Raw genomic sequence first — 12,856 nt, forward strand, 5'->3', positions numbered from 1 at the left:
ATGCTGCCCCCTTTCTTACAATAGGCAGTTTTTGGAGCTATGTTCCTTCATTAATGAAACCCAGAGTGAATACAGTTGGAATCCCCATACGACATTTTATAGAAGAAGATGTCAGACATTTACTTATGCCTTGATAGATATATTCTATATATGGTTGGGACTACCTCTGTCCCAAATACAGAAATTGTATTGTATTAAAATGTAAAAATACGAGGTACCAGAAACTCCTCATTCTAGACCAGTTCTTCAGCATTAATCATGCTTCAAGTCCTAAGACTTGATTTTCTGCACAGGAGTTCAGGTTAAAAAGAAGTAAAAGGAGAGGAGCTGACATCTGGAATGTCTTGCTAAAGTTAATATGGGTTCAAGAGAAGATGGCACAACTATATGGAAAACAAATGCATCAGAAGTTAACAAACATAGAGAAATTGCATGCAACTCTGGAATTATCTAAGTGGACAATGACTACAGGCTGGAGGAGGGCTCAGAAGTACTCTACATCTTTTCTCCTCTTGTACTGTTTCTGCCGCATCTGCTCTTTGCCCCTGTCAGAAAAGAAGGGAACTGCCAGAGAACATGGGATATGCAGCATGCAGGGTGGACAAAGAGAAAAATTCAGCAGTAATCCATCCCATGAAGATCAACCATCTCATATATTGAGTGATACACTGCCACATGAGAAAAAAAAAAGAGGTTTTTTGTATCTGGAGTTATCGGGTTGTGTTTGCGATGATGATTTAAAGGTGGCAACTTAAAGCAAGCTATGTGGTGGGAAAGGATATCTTTGATTAGATCAGGCTAATAGCTTTAAAAATAACTGGCTTGTCTTAGTGTACACAGTCCCTTCTGTAAGAGTGAAACAGAAGCAGGATCTTCCAAATCACCAGCAGGTCCTGTATGATGAAGGCTGTTTGGCAATGCAGTCACAGATGCTGAATGAGGTTAACATAGACAAGTGCAATGCAGTTTTCCTTAGCTTTTTAAGGCTTTTTTTCATTCTTCCAATGTAGCTTTGTTGTATGTTGTTGATTGATGGCTATGGAATTCTTCCTTAATACCCGGAATAAAACCCAATACTTCATCTCCTCACAGATGAAACTGCATCATGCTTTTTCTGCATTACCCACATTGCAACCTTGTGATCCTTTTAATTTGCATTCCACACCCCCAAAAGCACTGCACACTCTGGACTCACTCCTGATGATCCTCTTCACAAAAATAAAAGTGACAGCTTCTGTGAAAGGGGAAGTATTGCAGCGAGCGACATATGAGCGTTGAGCAGAACAATGCAGTGAGTAAGCAGCTGAACCTTGAAGGGAATCTCCATTGAAGAAAAACACAAAAGGAGAGGCTAATTCAATTAGCAACTGATGCTTGTTGCTTGAACAAACTTCACTGAATTTTGAAAAAACCAGGAAATACACAGCCAATGAACATGTTGGCAAAAATAGACAGACACAAGTAAATATCTTGAGGTTTTTCAGTTTTTCTTAGATCTTAGTAGGCTTCCCAGTTAACTGATGTTTTGGATTTTATCTGGTTCTCTCTCATCTTGTGTATTTTCTTCCATAGATGAAAATTATCTGACATGGCTAAGCCTCTGAAAATATTTTCACATCATCCTACTATCCTATATATTTCAAGTACCTGCCTGTTCCTCTAGACCTACTGCCCTCAAAGCCTTGAGTTACATACAGATTTATCCATTCTATTTCATTCCTATTGCTATTTCATTCCATTCAATTTCAAAGAAAGATGCAAACACTCATTAAGCGGAGGTGTGCCACGCCACTAGTTGGAACATCTTATTAACCAGACTAGGGAAAAGCAGGGCTTAAAATCACATAAATATGTCCAGTTCTCCAAGAGCCCACCTACCTACGCCAAAGTAGCCGGAACAGTGATGACACTGATTTAAATATAGCACAAGAGCAATTCCATTTTTTCCTATCAAAACTTCATTATAAGGCAGTCAATCAATCTTATGGTCACTTTGAGTAGAAATGAGAAGGAAATAAGCCAAACATCAGATCATTAGTTTTGATTATTTTATCATTAATGTAAAAATCCTGCCAGGGTAAGATAGAATACTTTAAACATAGTTAATGTGATCTAATTTTTGACAAGGTTAAGATTTAAAAAACCCAAGCAAAAATAGCAAGCAAAATTTATCCTCATTTCTATGCATATACATGATTCCATCCTTTTAAGAACATCCATAGCTGTAACACAAAACCAGTTCCCTTCAGCTTAGCAATAAAAACAATATAACTTAGCTCGTGTCAAAGTTTACAGTGTGACTTTAAAGCAGCTGTTAACTTTAATATGATAAATGAAATCATTGCTGAATATGGCCTCACAAGGCAATTTTTTTTTTTAATGTTTAAACCGTTCTTGTCTGTACCCCCTTGTCATTAACTGGTAAATCAGTAATTTATTTCCTATTAGAATTTATATAGTTTGCAGCAATTAAGAAGAAAAGCATAATTGCTGACAAACCCAGGGCACTATTTAAATCACTTCCTTGTTGACAACATATTTCTCCTTCCTAAAACTGAATGTCACTGAAATCTGATTTGTACAGAACCCTTGTGGACTCATCATTCAAATGTACTGCACCTGTCACCTGTGTGCTAGCATTCTGCTAAGGATCAATTTACATAACCTCATTTAATGGTTCATAAATCATACCCATTAAGCCCAGCTAACAGGAACCAAGGGTTCTAATTTATGCTGCCTTTCATAGCAGAAAATTGGGAGGCTGGAGCCTGTGGATAAAGAACCCAGGTCTTGCCTTTGATTGTTGATTGTGATGGTAAATGTATGGATGATGAGAACAGATTTTCACTTTATTGATTTCCTGCCAAAGCACAGCATGCTTTATTGTGAAAGGGGGCCTTTTGGCAGCAGTGCTAAAAGTGGCAGTTGTTTAGGAGCCCTTTGCCAAGATGACATCTAAGACAATACCGAGTGGTAAATACTAAAATAATATCAAGCTGAAATGTTAATTTTTAAAAAGAAACATCCCCGAAGGTTGATAAAATCAATGATGTTTTCTACCCCAGAGCACCTCGCTAATAAACATGAAGCCAGGTGATTACTGTGGGGTATTAATTTTTCTAAAATCTATTTTTCTTAAATTCTGTATTCTATTATAAATTATTCATGGTATTTCAGTCAAAGTAATGCAGATGTTTGAAGCCCGCTGTAGAGTGACAGTTCAGCCAGAGTTGTGTGCTGGGCCTGTCTTGAGCTTTGTACTCTGATCCTCCCTTTGATTAAATACCTGGAAATAGCTTTTTCTGTCATTTGATTTTCCATTTTTAAGTTCTATTATTTAGTAGGTGGCTGAGTGCCGTATTGAGTGTATTGCCAAACGGAATATGCATATGCATAGGCATACAGCAGTCTTCCCACATGAGTTTAGGCAGGATCTCAAAATACCAAAAATAGTCTTGGTATTACTTCCCAGAATGAAACAATCTCTGTTGGTTGGTTCCCCTTGCCTAACTCAAAATTGCACCCCTTCATTTCAGTTTGATCTATAATTTTCTCCTTACAAGTAAGAAATCCTACTTTTTCTTTTTTCTTAGGACAGACTGATTCTCAACAACTGGAAATTTAACCCCCAATATTGCAGATGGACAAATAACTTTGCTGGCCTGAGAGTACAGTCTGTGTCTTCTGCCAGCTGTGATACTAATTTAGTAAAGACTAACAGCATGCTAGGTTTCTTCTGCTTTTCGAGCTACACTTTAGGAATTAAAATCTTTGTCTTGAAAGATGCTGACCATGATCTGGGGAAATACTGAGGTTACTGAATAGTCTTGATGTAAAAATCTTGCTCAGAAAAAACCCACAATCCAGTGGTTGGGGCTGTAGCTGAGCTGGGAAACTTGCTGTTGAGGTACACCATAGATTTCCCTTGTGACTTCACCAGAACTCTATTCACAAAATGCACTTATTTTCAGTAAATTCCTAGAATAAAATACATACCTAGCCAACAGAGGAGGCATTAAAGCCCAGCTACCTGCTTCCCTCCACCATTTGTGTTGCCCTGTCAACTGAGCTCAAGAATTGCATCCCGTCTTTTTATGTGCTGCTTTCAACTGGTGGCCATCCATCACAGCTCTGTAGCACAAAGAGACATCACCAAGCCCAGAACAAGTTATGGCTTTCTGGTACTTTGAGATGGACTTTGAAGTCTTCATCTTGGAAAGAACATGAATAAAAATCTTCAATAATGTATCAAAATCCTCTACCTATTTCTCTGTGTTACGAAAGGCACTGTATTCTTTCCTGCCTATGTTTATGCAGACCTTAGTCTATTAAGTGTGTTCTATGAGATCTATACGAATGAGATCCAGGCATGACAGAGGAACACTTCATAGATCCTGATAAGTCTTAGGATAATGGGGTAGTTTGCCAGTATCAAGATGGATAAACTGGGCAGCCCAGCACTTATAAACCCAGGAAAATAGAAAATTAGGTGTTTCTTAGGAACACATTCATGGACAAACAAGGATTTTGAGGAGTTTAATCCTGGGCTTTGAGGGACTCATAGTTGTCCTTTTGTAGAGTTAGATTGTCAAGCTCTGAGAGTTAGTTTTGGTTATTGTTGCTGCGGTAGTTTTGCACATCACTGCTGTGAGTTGCCTGCCTCACCTCTCTCCTGCAGGTAACTAACCCTGTCTCAATAACGGCAAAAAGAATATGTGACTATACTTCAGCCATTCTAATTTCCAACTCTGGCTATTCATGGCTGTTGAAGTTTGTACTGAGGCTGAAATAGAAAGTGCAGCAGCTGGGGAATGAGCAAACCTCTCTTCCTGCAATGGTGGCAGCAACCTCTGTCAAAGGAAAAGGGAGAACAGATGGAACAAGAAATGTCTTAAACTAACATAGTTGTATACTGTTGTGTGCAGAAGTGGATCACTCAGCCTCTGTCTCTCTTTCCATTTACAAAATGGGAAGAGAGTGCTGGGTACATTCAAATGGACAGGAGCAATTAAGTCCACATTAATATCCTGGATTTCTTCTCACAGTAGCAGCATATATTTAAGTGTTTTGCTATATGAATGTTAATTGATTTGCAGATTGGAGTCCTACATTGGTTTCTTTGTCTCACAAAATCTAATATAATATTTTAGAAATGGAAACTGTTGAGTATCCTCTGCTTATAATGCTTAATGCACCTGAGTCCTGGGCTCAAATATCCCTACTGTTCAAGTCTCTGGCCTTCACTTAAACAGAAACCAATAATTCTACTGAAGAGATGGAAGGCTCATGTTAGTAGGTTCATGTCACTGTACTCATTTTCACTTTCGACATAAATAATATTCCAGCTCAAGATTCCAGAGATGGGGGGTTTTAAACTTGAGTTCAGCTCCACTAAAAAAAAATATATTTGGCTGTAGGAACTCTGTGGCTGAATTTCAAGGTCCAGTTAATAAAGAAAGCCCCAAGCCCATAGAATATCATTCTTGTTGTTATTTACAACATTCTTGTTGTTATTTACATAAGCATTATTTATTTTTCAGGAGCAGGATTGAGCTGAAGCCCAGTTAAGGAAGCAAGCATCTCTGCAGGTACTGGGCAATGTCACTGGCAAATCTTACTGATCTGTTTTCAAGTGCAACCATACACGGATGTTCCTTATCCTTGCTGACAAAGGTTATTGCTGCTGTAACAAAGAAGCAGGGAGATCATGTGCATACATCTTTAGTTCATTGTCTGAAATGCTATCTTTGTCCTCCTTTCCTGTGGCAGTGATAAGTCCAAACAGAGCAATGGAGACGACACCTTAGGAACTGAGATTGTCACAGTCATGGTGTTTGGCACCCACAGTTATTGTTTTCACTTTATTTATGTAAATGAAACAACTGTTGTTTTGATAAGAACTAAAGCAGATCAAGACCTATTCTAATATCTGAAGAATATTTCTTCCCAGGTGGTACTCCTTCAAAGCTTCCGCACATAGCTTGTGCATTGCAGGTGGCCCACTGACATCACTAGGCCAGATCCACAGCTGACACGAACTCCATTCCAATCAACAGGACTCCCATGACTTGCAGTGGATTATGATCTTAATGAGTGGAGCTAAGCTGATGAGCAACTGTAGCCACCATTTAGGTCAGTCATGTTTTTCCTTTTGACTTCAAGGCAAGCAAGGCTTCACACTAGAGCATTCCCATATAGTGTCAGTGGCATTAATGGACATACACCATGGTGTATAACACTACCCAAGGGCACAGAAAATATGTGGTCTGAATGCCAGGGTTCACCGTACTGCTGGAACTGCCCATGTGCATATAGACCTATTTCAATCAGTTCATAGCAAAACTACTCAACCTTTATTAAGAGAAAGTGAATTTAATGGAGCCATTGAACTGTATCTTTCTTAGCTACCATTTCTCTTAATTCTTCCTTTCCTTATCACAAATGCAAACCTGACTTTTAAAACTGCTCCATTTTGATCCAAGTCCAGTGCTGCTATATGGCAGTATAATAAAGGAAAATAAGAATGCGGTGAAGGAGAGAGAGAGAGCAAGGTGGGAATGTAGGCAGATATCCAAGATATTTAGGGCTGTGACAGAGATGTTGATGTCACATTAAAATTAGACAGCTAAAACTCCTCTACCAGGTCTTGCCACTCTCCAAGACAGAGCTGTCCAATATGCTCATAAATCTGCCAGTGAAAAGTTCACATCCTCAGACTGACATGTTGTAAGTAACAGAAATTATTAATAGTTTGATCTGACACCTTTAGTTTTACCCATTGACTTGTGGGTACTCCTGGTGACATTTGCCAACATAGGCTGTCAGAAGTTAATCTTTATCAATTAAAATTAGGTATAGTTTCACTGAAATTGATACACTGTCCAGGTACAAATCTGCTGTAAATGGAATAAGGAAATTCTACAAGGCACTATGTATCTAAAATAATGTGAAAAATTCAGTGTCTGACATATTCTTTGTTTTATACAGATGTTAAATAAAACAAACTATGCAATTTTTTTGAGTCAGGTTGGGAGCAGAAATACAAAGTCTGGTCCAGATCTAATATGAGCTTACTCAAATAAGATCACACTACAATTCTGTCTCTTAAAAGTAAAGATCATTGTACTTGCAAAACTGTGGCCAAGTATACCCTTTCAGCCATGATCCTATTGATAGAGTTTCTCACTTCTTATTGAGATATGCCCCAAGATTATCCCCAAATCCCAAAAAAATCTTAACATAAAATTCCAGGAAAAAAACCAAGACATCTTGTATGTGCTCTGGTTTTATGACTTTTCTACTCCACAGGACAACTCTGTGCAGCTACTGAAAATGGGTTATATAATTTCTTCAATATTTAGTTCTTTTTAAATAATGGATTGAAAATAATCCTAAAATATGCCAATATTGATTCAACTGTATTGATTAGAAGTGAAAGAAATGGACTTTTTGAGGTCATGGAAGCCCAAATAATATGAGGGACTTTTAGCTTTTTTTCTAAAGGTGAAAAAGGTTTGTGTAATTGCTCTGCCTCTCCTCCTGCTGCTCCCCACTCTTCTTAGTAATTCCTCAATATGTAGTCTAATTTCAATGAAATTATACAGAAAGGTTGGAATTCTTAAAAGAGCAATTTCAGATTCAAGCTGAGTAGGAGATACATGAAAGCAGGCAGCTGAGCGGGGATGCAAAATAAGTGTCCTCATTGCCAATAAGACTGTGGGACGGCACCAGCCATCAAGCCACAAGACATCAAGGCTAACACAGGAGAGAGACCATAGAACCAGGTTTCCTAATTCTGACATTCACAGAACTATTTTTCTCTGAGGCTTTTACATTCAAATCCAATAATTTATCTACAAACTAAGAGATCTGCTGACTTCATTTTAAAAGAAATTCAAGGGGCTTTTTCCTAGTATCTTCTCTCTCCTTTTGGAAGCTTTTCTGGTCTCCCAATTATAGTGTCTAAATGAATAAATAACTGAATGCAGCTATTTGTATGATTACCAAAACCATGCTGATGGAGCTAGTATGCAAATTCTATTCCAATAAAAGTAGGTTATGCCTTTTGTATGAAAAAGAAAGATGTAGTTAGATGAATTTCAGCAGTGGGTAACTCTCTGTAGAAATAAAATTTTGAACAATTCTGAGGTACCTGGGAGGGGAACTGCATATTCATTTTCATAATAAATATAGGCTGGGTGCAAGAAGCTCTAGTGTTAGCTGCATTTTAAAATAGCTTCACTTAATAAACACATGCGTGCAACTGTAAACATAAACCCTATAGAATGTACTTAGATATTCTTTACTGATCCATCTCTGTAATTGCTACTGCAACTGATGGATCTTACACATGATAAATTGTGAAAAGAAGTTAAATGCCCAGGTCTGTCAGATAATGACTATCTGTAATTTCTGCTGACTTCTCTTTTAGAAATATTTTTTAAGAATTCAGTTAAAAATCTGTCATGAACCCCTGTTCTCTTCTTCCCTAAGAAAAAGAAGGAAAAAGAGAAGGTGGGTTTGTCTCAATAATATCAGTAGTTTTATCATGCACCTGGTATCTTTAGACAGATTTGAAACACTTTTGATGTGACCTACAAGATCATAATAATTTCAGTGGATGTTAGTGATGGAGCTTCCTCTCTATATGTTCTTATCTTAGCAAATCAAATTCTTAACATCATTTCAATGTATTTTTCTTTAATTCAATTTGGTTTGTGTAATGTGGGGGCAGGGACTGGATTTTTGATTGTTGGGATTTTTAAGAATTTAAAGGATTTTAATTTAGCTAATTCGGTTGTCACAGTGCAGAAAAAGCTCCGACTGTCATGGGTCCTATCCATTCATGGTGGGACTGCAGGAGACAACAGAATTACACCAGTGATGAATTTTGCTCATTGTGTTTCTTCCACTTAAATTTAATCAACCCTTTGTGAACCTCTTACATTTCAATGAAATTATATGAAACAACTCAATGTGATACAATCCTTTTGTTGAAATTGCCTTGATTCCTCTGGAGATACAGGTATCAACACAAGTCTGGAAGATCTCATCTTCTTTAAGGTTACTAAAATAATTGCATTTTCACTTAATGCTTTTAGGCTTTTAGGTAATAAAATACCTAAATGAATTCGTATGTTAAATTTGGAGTTGGATTGTATGAGTTCAGTGTTATATTATTGCTCTGTTTGTAATAGTATTAATGAGAACTGAATCAAAGCTTTTCTTTACCAAATATAAATGACTGTACTTCTGAAATAAAGTATACTTATCTAGATTCCAGATCAGTAGTGTATAAAATTCTGACAATTTATTTTTATATGTTTGATGGATTAGGGTTTTTTAGTTATTTGGATGTAATTTTAAAGTGAATTGGGAATACTGAAAAATAATGTGATCTAGGGACAAACCTGACATTTTTAAAGACATTTAAAAACTCATTTTAAAAGTTTAGTTGGTAATAGATGCTTAGCAGCAATGTATAAATGGGATAACTAAAATTATTATCCCCTGGGGTTGGAAAGAAGTCCTTTTGTCCCTGCCAGCTTCTGAGGCAGAAAAAAAATATTCTGCAGTTCTTCCAGCTGATGATGTCAAAGCACTCTGCAAACATCAGTGCTGAAATTAACAGTTAGAGCAATTTTCTAGATATAAATCCAAGGTTATTTCTCATTTTTTGTCTTTTCTTTCAAGCACAGGCATGCCAATACCCAAAGCAAGAGACTGCCTATATCACTCTTGCATTGCTACAACCATCAGTTTACAGGGTTCATTCCACACCAGGTCAGTGGTTAAAACATGTCTTTAAAATGGCAACATTAGTCAGGTTACTTCTGCTTGTTCTGTGTTCCTTTTTTTATCTTCCTGACTTCATTTCCATACTTGAGCAATTATCAAAAAGTATGTATTGAAGATGTGGTTTCCTCTAGACCAGACCCCCTAAGTGTACTTCATTTTTGAGTGTACTCCAGGGAAGTTTCATAATTGAGGATCTTGAGCTAAGGGAGACTTTTTCTCTGGCCGACTAACTAGATTCAATAGGTGAGCCAGGAAAGTGCCTCTTCTTCACATTTGTCTCCTTGGGAACTTAAGAAGGGGACTACCAGCTGATTCATCCCTGGAAATACTTTCCTTGGTATCTGAATCTCTCCTGACCATGGAAAGCCCCCATTTCCCTCAAGGATGAAAGTTTAGTGAGGAGTAGATTGAACCTTTGAATGAGCACTCCAAGAACCTGGAAGGGTCTGGGCTTTTGGTTGCTGCTTGTTAAAGACAAGGGTCCACATACTGCAACACATCAATACCACAACACATATCAATAGCATATCAATAACCTCAGTGATTTCAGTAGAGCTATTAAAGTTTAAAAGGAGAGTATTTATAAACATTTGCACAATCCGTGACCCAAAAGTGACTCAGATCTTTTTTTCCTTGTGGTTTGAATTCCCCCATAAACTGGACTATTAGACTCACAGTAATCTCGTCATTATTAAGGCAGGACCTAAAACTGTGAAAGATAAACAGAAAGTTCTTCTTTTCCAATGAAAAGAATTTGAATTTACATTTTTAAATTGCTTTGGGGGTTGGCTTTGAGTGTGTGTGTAAAATTGGCCAGTGCTAGCAATCCTTGTAAAATAATCACATGCAGTGTTCACTATATTTTCATCTTCCCAGATACACTTTTCAAAACTTACCTACATTATGGTAATAATAAAATAAATACTATGTTCCTAAAATAATTCTTCAACTATAAAACAGATAGCAAACCCATTCCTTCTTGCAACAGTGAGCAACAGTGTACTTTCCAGCAACCGCCAAACACTATGAAAATGGTTTCATTTACTTCCAGAATTTGCCAAAAACAGATGATGACTGAAACTGGTAATGACTATTTTCTATTCTCTATCCCTAAGTAATTGACCATTAATTATAATATCAATAGGCTGTGGATAAGTAAAGCAGACACATGTTAGGGCTACATTTCATTTGTAACTGTTTTGTATATATCATAAATCTCTAATATTGGGCTATTGTCACACATGATGAATTATTGTAAGCATGTCAGCACATAGTGGAAGTCAAGTACATTCAAATACTACTCAGTCAGAATTGAATTTGGCATGATAGTCTCATAAAAGGGGACTCAATTGAGAGTTTCCACTTGCCTGCTCTAAACTTGTCACTTGTAGGTGCTAAAGAGCTTGTTGTGTTGGTTTAATTAGTCAACAAATCGGTCCTTACTTGATTGCGTGGTCGTATCACATATGTTAACACTTCACTGTTTGATGGAGATATTAACAAGTGACAAGAGTCTCTTGGTCTATGGACTTTAAAGAAGAGAAGCTCTTCTATATTATTTCATTTGGTCCTGCCAATATTTATTAGATCATGCAGGCTGCAGGCTGCCAACAAGAGAAAGACAACACAAACATTTTTCAGGGTTATGCTCATCTGTATCCCAAAGAAGGGTCACTAAACAATTGATGGTAGAAGAATATAAGTAAGATGAGTGTTTTCTACCACAGTTTAGAAACCCATTATATGATACAGTTTGCTGCAGACCTCCTTGGAGCTTTTTTCACTTAAAGATAATTTATGACAAGAACAGAGAGGTTCTTGAAAATGCTATAGCAACTGGAGCTGAATGATGCCACTCTGGCACTAGATGCATAGTCACCAGAGGCCAGTAAAAAGGAAGTTTGCATTTGTATGAAGAACTGTATTAGTTAAGCATTCATCAGTGTTGTATAAAATATTCATATTACTTGTTGGTGGAAGATTAAACAAAAAAAACTTCAATAATTAAAATGGCTTATTCCCAGGAGTGGGGGGTAGGGAAAAAGTTGGTCCTCTGCAAGTTTGCAAAAGGGCTTGTCTATTCACTTTTTGTATAGCAGCAAACAAAAGAGGAGTGCATACTTTATAGGCTCCACTTGTTTGACCACCATTCTGTTATAGCTTTTATCTGTGCTTTACCAGTAATCAGGTCTCTGAAGCATAGGCTGTAATAAAGAGAAATACATCACATGTAGAAAATCTCCCTAATCATTTTTGGTGGTCTCTTGCTAGAAAAAGCTATTTAAAGTATTGTGATAGGTGCCATAAATGCTATCTGCCATAAATATTGACTGACTGTTTGTGGCAGTATGGGAAAAATTAGAATGAGAGAGCACCTCTTTAAGTTTGTTATTATAATAGTTAATTTTATTTCTTTCTGTTGGAAAGCTGGGGGACAATTTGAATAATTCCCTTAAGAGGGAAACAAATAGGATTCATATACATAAAACCTCATTGCTTCCATCTTCACTGAAATGTTGCAACCTCCCTACTTCTTAGTTTTCACTATAATGCTTAGGCTGAACTTTTCCTCCCTTTTAATGCATAGACTGATCCTCAAAAGTCATGGTCTGCTACAAGACAGTTGTTTTAAATCACCATGAATTTTTTCACAGTGATTTTAGGTTTTTCATGAAATATTACTGTTACAGGAAAATACACAAAACCAAGTTAAAAAATTCATAATGAACTTTCTCATAATAACCAATGATAGAACAATGTTATTAAAAATAGTGGTGAAGAAGTTTCTTGCCTTAACTTCTCTATGCACCATTTTGCAAAAATGTTAGGTGCATTCAAAAACTTGAACATATTATATATTCAAAATATATAATATTTTCATACACCTATGCACGTACATACGTGCACATTTTTGTGATAACAGTAAAATTCTTTACTAGTAAGCATATAAAATGCAATGGCTATTCTAAAGTGATTTTTATTTGTGTGAGTAGATTTTTTTATCTGTGGTTCTCAGATGTAATCTGCATTATCTCAAATTGTTGTATTTAGTTTTAAA

The sequence above is a fragment of the Corvus brachyrhynchos genome, unplaced genomic scaffold (assembly GCF_000691975.1).
Source record: "Corvus brachyrhynchos isolate BGI_N302 unplaced genomic scaffold, ASM69197v1 scaffold115, whole genome shotgun sequence".
Taxonomy (NCBI): Eukaryota; Metazoa; Chordata; class Aves; order Passeriformes; family Corvidae; genus Corvus; species Corvus brachyrhynchos.